The 13,411-nt window shown below is 41.5% G+C and overlaps 1 protein-coding gene across 5 annotated transcripts in view; it reads right to left on the reverse strand.

The window, feature by feature from the left end:
* BRINP2 (BMP/retinoic acid inducible neural specific 2) overlaps positions 1 to 13,411 on the reverse strand; it is a 160,054-nt gene that overhangs the window by 63,181 nt on the left and 83,462 nt on the right. The gene's annotated exons all lie outside the window — the stretch shown is intronic.

Raw genomic sequence — 13,411 nt, forward strand, 5'->3', positions numbered from 1 at the left:
TACCTATCCCAAGCCATATGGTGTTAGATATAAGACCTTTTTTGAAAGGACCTTAGCATTTCAGGCAGGCAAACTTTAATGTTGGCTCGGTAAATGTCTTCATCAAGCCGTGTCTTATTGTTCTTTTCGAAAATTAGTAAAGTCTGCTTTTTTTGACAAATTAATCACATAATTAGGCCTTCTTAAGATGGAGGCGTGCGCCGAAGAAAATTACAGTTTTTAGGGGCTCCGACGGGGTTTTTTGTTAGGGAGCCTCCCTACTTTACTTAATAGAGATCGCGCCGCGTTGTGGGGGGTGTGGGGGGTTGTAACCCCCCACATTTTACTGAAAACTTCACTTTTTCCCTGTTTTTAGGGAAAAAATTAAGTTTACAGTAAAATGTGGAGGTTTACAACCCCCCAAACCCCCCACAACGCCGGCGCAATCTCTATTAAGTAAACTGGGGGGCTCCCCCACAAAACCCCTCGTCGGAGCCCCTAAAAACTGTAATTTTCTTCGGCGCACGCCTCCGTCTTGCGCTCAGTTGTCGGCGCGCACCTTTGTCTTTCACGGGGTTGTCTATGAACCATGACTTCCAGCATTCAATATCCAGGTATGTCTGCTGATCTGGAAGGTAACTGATTAATATTCAGATCAGTGCTTGGTTAACCCACCTCATAAAGTTAGGACAGCTGCTATAACTTTTGCAGTTACAGTACTTAGCTGGATAATTGATGAAAATAGCGGCTAACTGACTAAGGTTCTGCTCCACTCTAACCCTGCCCCCAGACTGTTCACAAACTATATGGTTTTGGCATAGGTGGTTAGAAGGGATATTAAGATAGCCCTGCACAAGCAACTTAAACAGCCAGGATTCTCCTATTGCTTTGAATATCGACCCTTTGGACTGCCATGCATTAGCACAGTGGATCTTAAATTTGTCCTGAGGGACCTCCAGCCGGTCAGGTTTTCAAGATATCCCTAATGAATTTGCATGAGGCAGCTTTGCATATAATAGAGGTGACAGGCATGCAAATCTGCCTCATGCATATTCATTAGGGATATCTTGAAAACCTGACCGGCTGGGGGTCCTCCAGGATAGGTTTCAGAACCACTCCATTAGCATATCAGTCAACAACGTGCATCTCATTTCCCCTGATAATTTCCCTCATAATGAGTTTCCAGATGCTGGAAGTCAGCATGACTGCAGTTAGAAGTCAGCAAAGCTCCGGCCCTTGAGATCCACCTATAGGTTTGACTTTCTGGTTAATCATAAACATGTGTCACATGCACATACAAACAGCAAAAATACTGTGCTTTTAGGTTATTCTGGATACCAGAGAAACAGTGTGTCCTACCTCTGGCCAGCTATCTCAAGAGATCACAGTCTTACAAGTGACTTATCTAAGAAATATACATTTTTTAAAAAATATAAATGTTAAAGTGTGAATTCTATTACTTATGAGACTCCCAGATTGCATATACTGTCCACTTCTGAAAGTCGCATTATTCAAAGGATGACTGCCAAAACGATGAATTGCCTGCACTAGAAACCATCTATAGAGAGGTTGAAGGAACTAAAGATGCACTTTCCTGAAGACATAAGAATTAAGCACTGCAAGACTATACCTAGGAGTGTGTTTTTCTTTCAGAAAGTCCCTATGATTGTAATTAATGTTATAAGTTGCTCTGAGTATAGGGCCATCTTTAGGAGAGGCTGATGGAAATTTTGAGAGGCCATGTGCTGCATTGATAGTCCTGTAACTAGGGTTACCAGACGTCCAGATTACCCTGCTCATATCCTACTTTTGAGGACATGTCCAGGGGTCCAGACGGCTTTTCAAAACCCTGCACTTTGGGTTTTGAAAAGCCTCCCTCAAATTAAAATCGCTGTCGGGCAGCAGGAGGAGTGGCTGGGGCGTGGCTAGGGCAGGATTGGGTGCGGGACTAGGGCATGATGGGGCGGGGATGGGTGGAACTGGGTGGACCTGGGGCGGGTCTAAGGGGTCTGGATTTTCCGAATTGAAAATCTGGTAACCCTACCTGTAACCCCTAATATAACATCATTTTCTGTTCCTTGAGAGTGTACCAACTTCTCATGTATTCTTAAATATTTCAAAGAGGGAGTTGAGCCTGCTAGCATGGCTGTTGTTAGACATGCTGGGGTCCAGGGCAGAAATTAACGAGGGGCCCTAATTCTTGTTCTCTCCCTTGATTTCCCCATCTACCAGATGCTCTTCCATCCAGTATCTCTCCTAACTAGAGAGTGACCGCGGGGACAAAGATTCATCCCCTTCCCTGCTTTTTCATCCCTGTCTCTTCACCATCCCCACAGTAAAGCACATTTTTCATTCACATCCCCTCAGTCTTAATTTTCATCCCCACACCTCCCCCACTCAAATCAAAAAGATGATTTTATGCCATTTTATGGGCCTAAGGCACTACAAGTAAACATTTTAAGCCTGTAGTGGATTTTTTTCTAACTTATTTTGATTGAAAGAACATCAATAAAAGTACAATTTGTGAGGCATGCTGGGTTCTGGATTGCCTACAGAAAGCCAAACATCAGCTTAATACCAGCGATAGTTTAGTCCAGACAATAATTTTTGTCCTAATTATTCATGCGCAACATATATCAAGAACAGCCCTCAGACTATCACACACATAAAATAATGCATAGCAAAATGATACAACATATTGAACAGAATAGTATTTACAGTATTTTGGAACTATAAGCAGATACTTTAACATTTGGCTCTCAGTCAACCCTAGTTCCCCAGTCCAGCATCTTCCTATTGGCCAATGAACAGTAATGCTTAGCATTGTAACAGAAATTCTGAGGCTACTAGCAACCATAAATTAATGTACCTATCTAGTTGCTCCTTGCTTTCTTTCAAGGATCAGATTAACTCTGTCATCAGGAAATGCTTTTTCAATTTGCGTATGTTGAGGAAGGTAAGCCACCTCTTTCATCAACACCACTTCTCTATTCTAGTTCAGTCAATTATTTTATCTCATCTTGACTATTGTAATGTCATTTATCTTAGCATTACAAAAACCTGTCTTTCTAGACTGCAACTGGTCCAGAATACAACTGCCAGACTAATTTTCGGGAAGCACAAGTTTGATCATGTGACACCGCTGCTTCATAGTCTTCATTGGCTTCCTGTGTATTTCAGAATCCAGTTGAAATATGCTTGTGTTATTTTTCAAAATTCTTCATGGCATTTTCACTCCTCTCGTTCTGCTATCCTGGAATCTTTATAGATTCTCTTTCGCAAGGGGTGACCAACAACTCAAATTATCATGTCCTTCTAGGAAAGGTATCAAAGGAACCAAGATCTTTGGCCATTCTTTGACCTTCAAGTTTCCTCAACTTTAATCTTCCACTCTTTTTAAGAAGTTCTGTCTCTCTTCCTTTTTTTCGTAAGTCTTTGAAAACTATTCTGTTCACTAAGCACTTTGGTAATTAATTTCCTCTCGTTTTTTTTTTTTTTTCTTTCTCTTCAGTCCTTATTGGCCTAAACTAACTACTGTAAACCGAGACGAGCTTTCCTGGATTGAAGTCTTGGTATATAAAGCCAAGTATTAGATTAGATTAGTGGTGAAGTAAGGGGTGGGGGGCAGGAGGCAAACTACACCGAGTGCCGTCTTGGTAGGGATGCCAGCATCTCTCCTCCTCTCCACTCCCCCCAGCTCCTTCCCATTCCTCCCCCCACCATGAACGTGCCTTCAATTCCCCATCACCGTACCTCTAGCTCTTCACTGGCGAGCAGTGGCTCCAACCTGCTGCTTGTGCCAGCCTCGGCGCTTCCCTCTGACATTACTTCCAGGTCCCGCAACTAGGAAGTGACGTCAAAGGGAAAGTCAGTGCTGGCGTGGGCAGCAAATTAGAGATGCTGCTCACCCTGGGGAGCTAAACAGGCATGGAGGAAGAGAAGGGGAGCATGTGAAGCTGGAGGGAGCAGAGAAGCGGACGAAGGGAGTTACCACCGCCCTGGGCGCCTCCCACTGCCACTGTGCCTATCAATGATTGAGGTAGGCTGCCAAACGGCCACCAGGCTTCAACTCTGCTACCTTTTAATTTTCTGTCGAGTTACCAAACATTAGGCATTATCTGTTTTAGCTGTACCTAACAGAGCAGCAGACGGAGAATCAGGGAAGCCAGGGTCCAATTCGCACTGATGCTCCTTGACCTCTAGAACAAGTAACTTAGCCCTCCATTGCCTCAGATGCAAATTTTAAATTGTAAGCCCTCCAGGGACAGAAAAATGCCTACTGTACCTGAAAGTAACTTGCCTTGAGTTACAAGGCGCTGCTGAAAAGTTCTCAGCCCAACCAAGAAGAGAATGATGTGAAGCCAAAAAAACTCCCAAGTTATTCCATACTGTTCTTGACACTTTTTGCTTTCAATGATATGAAATGAACCAAAAAATGTCAAGAAAAGTGTGGAATAAAACTTGTAAGTTTCATGGCTCCACCTCATTCTCTTCTTGGTTGGACTGAGAAATTTCTCAGCAGCCCCTCATATGACTAAGAAAGTTTGGGTGTAATTAAGTCTGGCAATGGTGACCTCAGGAACTTTGACATCTCCCAACAAACTACGCACCGCTGTAGAATGTCTAACAGATAAAACATTGCTGAAGGTGTTATTGCCACTGTATGAGAGAATCTTCTATGCTATACTGCTTTTCACTGATATGGTAAAATGATTAATGATCATCTTGGAAAGTCTCACATATGACTTTCTGTGCTTGTATCTGGTGTAGAGAATGACACGGTGACAAAATTAATCACCGTTCCTGTCCCAACGGATAACCGCGGGAAACCATCTTCATGTCATTCTTTAAGGAGAGAGGGAAGAATCAGAGTATGAATGGCCACAACTAATGACCCACAAGCTTTGCTTTGAAGAACGCTGGTGTAGAAGGACTGAGGTTGAAATAGACACTAGAAAATGACATGGGATTATTTCCCGCGGTTATCCGCGGGGACGGGAACGGTGATGAATTTTGTCACCGTGTCATTCTCTAATCTGGTGCTCTAGAACATAGGCGTCGGAACGGGGGAGGCCACAGGGGCCATGGCCTACCCAAAAATTCTCATTTTTTGTTTTCTTCTTCTGTTTTTGCCTGCCCCTACCACCCTTCTCCCAGGTGACTTGCTTGTTTAAGTCCCGTTGGGAGTCTACCGCACAGCCGCCGCACAGTTTCAGACAGCAGGCCTGTCCCGGAACCCTTCATTCTACTTCTGGGGGCAGGCCTGCTTGTGGAAGCTGCACGATGCCGGGAGGAGGTAGGTGGGAGACTCGGGAGCTCCTGGGCCCCTCCAAACGAAGCAGTGTTCTGCTGCCTATGCTCTAGAATACACAGAAGGTAAACTCCTGAGTGTTCCAAACCTATCTGTTGCTATAGGCATGTCAGAAGCAGACATATCTTACAAGTTACTTGAACTATGGCAGCTGGTTGACAATATAGTGGCATTGGTCTTCGATACTACTGCTAGCAACACTGGCATTAAGAAAGGTGCTGCAAAAGTATTGGAAGACAAAATTGGGAAGAAGCTCTTCTACAGTATTTGGCCTGCAGGCATCATATCTTTGAAGTAATTATTGAGGCAGTATGGAAGGGTCTGTTTGGTAATGCTACAGGGCCAGAAAATGAACTGCTTTCAAGCAGGATATGAAACTTCTGACACTGTAAGTTGACAAACCTTGGTTAGTGGACCCTAGAAACAAGGTTGTCAAGGAACTGACTGCAGTTCTGACAAGCAATGAATGACTCAAGACTTCTACCACATGATGACTATCATGAGTGCATTGAAAACAGATTTATGATTCTTGGAGCAGCACATCCTCATGGTGTACATTTCATGAAGACGGAAGCGAATCATCAAGCATGCTGGATGACCTGCAACATATATGGAACAAAAATGTTCATGTTTTCCAGTCAACTTCTTTATGACAAGGAGATGATTGTGAAACTGGAGTGATTCAACCATTTTCTGGAGCTCCTTTATGTACAACTGTGAATGAGGGGGTGCAGAGCACAAGACGCACCCATTCTTGATCTGCAGTTTTTCTATGATATGCATGATTACAAATCAGTTGATCGTGAAGTCGCTGACATCATATTGAAGACATTATCTAACCACTGATGGTACCTGACAGAAGAAGTTGTACCATTCGCACTTTTCAGCAAACATGATTTAATCACTGACAGTGTCAAACATAACATTGCTTCAAAGCTGTTGAACACAGCAGTACCTGAAAAGTTTCATTAGGGAAAGCCAGTTTTCAAGCAGGTAAACCACAGCTTGTCAATGGGACACTTGGTTGGATCTGAATCATACTTCCTGTTTCACACTGTTGGTATTACCAATGAATGATTGGTAAAGCTAGTGGACAGGTGATCTGAAGATCCAAACTTCTATATTGTTGAACAGTTTGTCAATACAGTGAAGGTGGTTAATGACACAGCTGAGCGAGGTGTTAAACTGATAACTGGCATCACCACAGATCCAGTGCAGCATAAGGCCTTGTTGCAAGGAGTGGAACAGCATCATAGACTTTGAATGTTTGGAACACCATTGGTAGATGACTACACCAAAGTGTATATGTTTAGCTATTAGCGAAGTATGCTATTTTCCACAACAAAGTGCAGACATTGAAGGTACATTTAATAAAATACTGCTAGATTCTTTTTGCTGAGTGTGAAAACATAAAATTTATAGCTGTAATATCAAAAATTTGGTCCATTAAGCAAATAATAGCAAATTTTAAGATAAACAAAGCTTTCTATAATCAATGGCTTTGAGCGACCCCAGGATGGGCTTTAAAAAAATTTTTAAAATTATTTTCTGATCAAGCACAATCAAATTCCTGGGAAAAACTTCAATGAGCACGGTTTATCCAACTTTAGATTTTTCTGGACAACCCTACTGTGTTGGGATTAGTACCTCAAGTTATCTAAATAGTTATCCAATGTTCTGTTGGAATACATATGAGATTTTTGCTGCTTCTGGATGGTAATAATTGAAGGAGTTTAATCTATATAAGTTGAATAAACTTTTAAATTTTGCCAGCCAGCCTTGTTCACAATTATACTTATTTTTTTAGGAGGGGTGGGGGTAGAAGGGAGAGAAATCATACCCACTAACTCAGATAGTGGCATCAGATGCTAAGCATTCAGGAACCAACAGAGCCTGCCCAAATGGGATCCCAGCCAGGTGGGCTTCAAATCAAGAGACATCCTGAACGGGGTGCCACATAAGTGTCTAATGGTAATAGTAAGAGCTGGATGGATTGACTCATGGGTATTACATCTTTCATGTCTAGTGTATTTAATTTCCAAGCCAGAATCCAGGTACGAAATAACAGGAAGTCATTAAATCTGTGGTTGATGGAAACTTGTATGACGTGAGCTGGTGTCTTCTCCCTGTAGACACATTACAAACAGCAGCATTGCACCAGCATTACAACCAAGATTGGCTGGCAACCTAGCAGACAAAACAACAAAATGTATATGGCACCAAAGGATTCCACAAGATAAGTGAAGCAGAAAAACAGCAAAAATTGTGAAATAGGAGATTGGATGTACCAGTTAATTTAATAAGTGTCCAAATAGCATAAAAGCACTACACAAAGGATATATATAGTCATAAATGATCCACAGAATAAAATGCAAGCCAAATGACGTATAAAATTTCAAGTGACCTGACATGAGCCATGTTTCAGCAAAGCTAAAAATGCCTTCCTCAGGGGTCCTAATGAGCCCTAGAAGATGGAAAGATTTGGATAAATTACCAAGAATAAGTGATGGTCCACAAGTGACAAAAAAATGAATGGTAAATTGCTATATGAGGTGTAGAGAAGAGTGAACTAAATAATATCATGGCCTTATACATTATTTTGATCAGTAATATATTGAAAAAAATAAAAGTGGTATTTTTAAAACATAAAAATTAACATGCCTTCTGTTCATCAGTTCACTTTTTGCTTCATCATTCTTACTGGTATCACTATTTTCCACTTCTCAGGAGTTTTCATCACCATACTACTTTTTCCTTTTCTGTGGATTAATGACCACCATTTGTCCTGCCACATCTCATCACTTTGTTTCACCTCACATAGCAATGTACCATTCATTTCTTGTCACGTGCACACCATCACTTATTCTTGGTAATTTATCCAAATTTATTATCTCTTTCCATCTTCTGGCAACCTATCACGCCATTTCAGGAGACAAGGCACAGAAACATGAGCTTTCTCCTCACCTAGGCTCAAGGAATGGCCCTGCAGCTTTGTATAGCCTTTCTCTTCTAGGTCAGTGGTCTGGTTCAAATCCCAGATCAAGTGGCTTTTGTGAAATGAGCCAGTTCCCAGGGCTTTAGCAGAAATATTTACATCATGTCTCTTGTCAGATTCCTTCAAATCTATGAATTCTGCTGTATACAACACTGACATGTGGTAATAACACATACACAGAAAGATAGACACAGAGAAAGATCTAGAAGCTGGCCTTACGGAGAAGCTCTAAAGGTATGTGATAAGGAAAACTGATACTACTGCTGCAACCTGCCCTGGGCCCAGTCTGTGGGTAAATGGTGGGAACCATTTCCTAGTATTAAACAATACTTTAAAAATGCAGAAACATAATAACAAATCATTTCAAAGAATTATTATTTCTTGTCCTAGCTGGATATAAAACAAGAACAGCAGTGTGTGTGGGCTGTTTAGATTGTGCACTGCTGTCCCTTTCAGAGTCTTATCGCTGCCTGAGCTCTCATAGACCAAAGAGACACATGTCACCTATCTCCTCCACTGGGACTCTTCCTTCCTCTCCTTTCTCCGTCACAACAGCTTCTCTGGAGAGGCTGCAAATATCCCAAGGCAGAAGCATCTGTGGAAACATAATACTGCTTCCCTGATGGCCAAGCATCATGGCAACTGACTTAATAAAACCTTAGCTGTGCGCTATCAACACATGACACAAATAAATAACCTCAAGTTAATAGTGGTAAGATATTTGGTTAACTTTAACTGGATATTCAGACTAGTCAAGATGGATTGCTGAATATTCTGCCTTGAAATTATCTGAGCAACCTGGTGATAACCATGAATGCGGTCCAGCTTAACTGGAAAAAATTACAGAAATGGTACTGAATATTGGCTCTATCTGGTTAGCTTTTCAGCATGTCTCCATAACTCCTCATAGCCATCCTCCACTTACTGAGATAACATTGGGCCGGACACTAAGATGTCCAGACAAAAGCTATCCATTTGCCCCTGGATATTCAATCTGTAGCAATCAGCAGTTTTAAAGCTGCCGACTGCCATGGGCTGAATCTAATTCAGATATTCAATACCAGGGCCATGTCCAGACCCTAACATTGAATATCCAGGTCAGCAGTCAACCTGGAAGTTGGGCAGGTGCCAACTGATATTCAGTAAAAAAAATGTAAAAAAGAAGGAAGATGAAAAATGGAATTGCGAAACTAAAAGATGCTATGAACCAATATGTGGAGAGTGATGAGGAAAAAGCAAACATGCTAAATGAATACTTCTGTTCTGTGTTCACAGAAGAAAATCCTGGAGAAGGGCCATGATTGTCTAGCAAAGTTACACACAAAAAATGGAGTAGATTCCATGCAGTTCACAGAGGAAAATGTTTATGAACAACTTGAAAAATTGAAGGTGGACAAAGCAATGGGACCGGATGAGATCCAGTAAGCCTCACTTCAGTTATAATAATGGAAGTGTTGCTGAAAGAAAGGATAGTGAAATTCCTACCATCTAATGGGTTATAGGATTCGAGGCAACATGGTTTTACTAAAGGTAAATTGTGCCAAATGAACCTGATTTAATCTTTTGATTTGGTGACCAGAGAATTAGATCAAGGACATATGCTAGATGTAATTTACTTAGATTTCAGCAAAGCTTTTGATATGGTTCCTCAAAGGAGGCTTTTGAACAAACTTGACAGGCTGAAGTTAGGACCCAAAGTGTATGAAAACTTTTAAACCCACAGTGTATGTAAAGTTGTAACCCATTCTGGGCTGTTCTGAGAAGATGGGCTAGAAATTCGACTACATAAATAAATAAATAAATAAATAAGTGGTGAACTGGATTAGTAACTGGTTGACAGAGAGATGCCAGAGTGTGGTGGTTAATGGAATTTGCTTGGAGGAAGGAAAGATGAGTAGTAGAGTCCCTCAAGGTTCGGTACTTGGGATGATCCTGTTCAGTACGTTTGTGAGCGACACTTCTGAAGGGTTAGAAGGAAAGATTTGCTTTTTTGCGGATGGTACCGAGATTGTAAGAGTAAACACCAAGGAGGGAATGAAAAACATGAATAGGATCTGCAAAAGTTAGAGGAATGGTCTGGCAACCAAAATTCAATGCAAAGAAAAACAGAGTAAAGTATTTGGAGATTAGAAATTGGAAGGAGCTTTATGTGCTGGGAAGTGAGCGGCTGATATACTGTATATGGATGGGGAGAAGGACCTTGGGGCGATAGTGTCTGAAGATCTAAAGGCAAAGAAACACTGTGACAAGGCGGTGGCTGAAGCCAGTAGGATGCTAGGCTGTAAAGAGAGAGCTGTGACCAGTAGAAGAAAGAAGATGTTGATGCCCCTGTACAGGTCATTGGTGAGGCCCCACTTGGAGTATTGTGTTCAGTTTTGGAGACCATATCTGGCAAAGGACATAAGAAGACTTGAAACGATGCAGAGGAAGGCGATGAAAATGGTAGGAGGTTTTGTGCCAAAAGATGTATGAGGAGAGCCTGGAAGCCCTGAATATGTATACCTTAGAGGAAAGAAGGGACAAGGGAGATATGATTTAGACGTTCAAATACTTGAAAAAGTATTAACGTAGAACAAAGTCTTTTGCAGCGAAAAGAAAATGGTAAAACCAAAGGACATCATTTGAAGTTGAGCGGTGGTACTCTCAAGAGTAACGTTAGGAAATTCTTCTTTACGGAGAGAGTGGTTAATGCCTGGAATGTGCTCCTGAGGAAAGTGGTGGAGATGAAAAAGTTAAAAAATGAAGTAGTAATGGAGTTCAAAAAAGCATGGGATGAACACAAAGGCTCTTTAATCAGAAAATAATGGCATATATTGAAGAACTAAGGTCAGTACTGGGCAGACTTGCATGGTCTGTGTCCATATTTGGCCATTTGGTTGAGGATGGACTGAGGAGGACTTCGATGGCTAGGATGGTTTAGATGGGCTGGAGTGAGCTTTGACGGAGGCTTCAGTAGATGGAACTAAGCTCAGTGGCAGAGCTTTGGATTTCTGGCCCAGAAATAGCTAGGAAAAAGGACAATTTAAATTAAATCACTAATTTAAAGAGAGGGTACGGTTGGGCAGACTGGATGGACCATTCGGGTCTTTATCTGCTGTCATTTGCTATGTTACTATGTTAGTGCTGGTACCCACAAAGCTAAACAGATAAAGACAGGACTATCTGCCCAGTTGGCTATGTAGGCACTGGCAATGAATATGCTTGGTGCCTCTTTGCCAGTGCCATGGAGGTCAGAGGGGATATTCAGCAGCACTGTATGGTTAAACTCCTGCTGAGTGGGGTTTAAGCAGGTAGGATTATCTTCTTCCCTGTTAAGCTTGAATATTAATCCCTTGAGAGCCCCAAATTTTGAAAGGAAAGAATAGATCTTGTTAAAACTTAAGAGGATTATTTATTAACAGTGCATGTTAATAGTGTTATCACATAGAAACATAGAAAAATGACGGCAGAAAAGGGCCAAAGCCCATCAAGTCTGCCCACTCCAGTGACCCTTCCCCCATGAGTTGCTCACCAACCTCCTGCCCTTACCTCATTAGAGATCCCACATGAATATCCCATTTATTTTTGAAATCTGCCACGCTGTTGTGTGTTATTTATGAGGTTTTTTCAGGGAGTTTTTGTATTTATGTGCCTTTTTCATCCTTTTCCCTTGGTGTACAAGTCTTAATTTTTTCATTGGGAGAGCATTTCTACTTACTGGCTTATCAATTTTTTCATGGACTATATGATGTATGAGGCAATTCTCACCTAGACTTATGGTCTGGTGCTAGTCACCTTTGAGATTTTGCTTGAGCCAGAGGCTTTCGTTGAGGGATAAAAGGCTCATACTGATGTCCATTACTACAAAGCCTTCTTTTTGGTCCAGTGATTTATTTATATATATTTTTCTGACTTCTTATCCAAGGGAACAGGTGTTTCAGCCAATTATGAAGTGGTGGCATTTTCAGAATTTTATTGGCTATTTTTCTAAGAGTTATATTAGTTTGCTGTCCTATCACAAGACATGCGAGCCCTGGAGGGAGGCAATTCCCAGTATAGGTATCCCTGGGGTTTGGAGTTAGTCCACTGGCCCATCTGTTCAGTTGAGGTGGGGATCAAAACCCTCTTTAGGAGGTTGTAGTTTAGCAGAGAGAGCTATGTGGCAGGGGAAAGGGGTCCAAACCCTTGGGATTGTCCTTACTTTATCCTCTGAATACTGAGAGTGAGATAGGATTGCTCAGAACTGTTTGAATAGAAATATTAATCTCTCAAATGCATGGACCTGGTCAATAGCTTAGGTTGGAATAAAGGGGTGGGGTGGGACAAGAGGTCTCTGTTAGCCATCAAGGGGAAGGGGGGATGTGGGATGCATTAACCTCCCTATCCCAAACCTGGAAGAAAGTGACAAAGACTGGGCCATGAAAGCTCTGAGCTCACCCTAACCGAGAAAGATGGACCTTTGTTTGAGGAGTACTATGACCTTGTGGATGGACTTCTGCATGAGGAAGGTTGACCACTGAAGGGCTGTTGCTTGAGGAGTACTGGGGACCATAGTGGAACTTTGGTTGATAGATTATGTTTCTGGAAACTCAGCACACCTTTTTAAGTGAGCAGTGGATCTTGGTACTAGAGACTCGGCTTATGCCTATGGGTTGGTGGCGTGACAATGTGATAGCAATGTTAGTTCTGCACTTTTAGTAAACAACCTCCAAAGTTAACCTGATAAATCTTTTTTTAAATATCAACATCCCTAAGTCTCTTCCTCTCAGCATGCCCACATTATTTTTTTAGAACTTGGAAAATTTGAATTGAATATTGCATACAAATTATAGGGTCTTAGCATACATTGACAAGAGAAATAACCATGGTATATAAAAGCAAATCATACAATGGCATATAAGAATGACATTATAACAAAAGCATCATAAATGTATTGGTTTTACCAGCAGAAAGCTATGAATAAGAGCAAAACAAACAAAAAAACTCAAACAACTATGTATCAAAGACCCTAAAAGATGGGAACAAAAGACATAGGAATTAGGAAACCAAAGATCATGTAAACCAACAAAACCATTACCACTAGCTTCAACACAGCAACAAAGTGAAATAAAGCTAAAACAGAACAAACATTTGGTGCATCATGTAGA

Source organism: Geotrypetes seraphini, chromosome 12, assembly GCF_902459505.1.
Source record: "Geotrypetes seraphini chromosome 12, aGeoSer1.1, whole genome shotgun sequence".
Classification (NCBI taxonomy): Eukaryota; Metazoa; Chordata; class Amphibia; order Gymnophiona; family Dermophiidae; genus Geotrypetes; species Geotrypetes seraphini.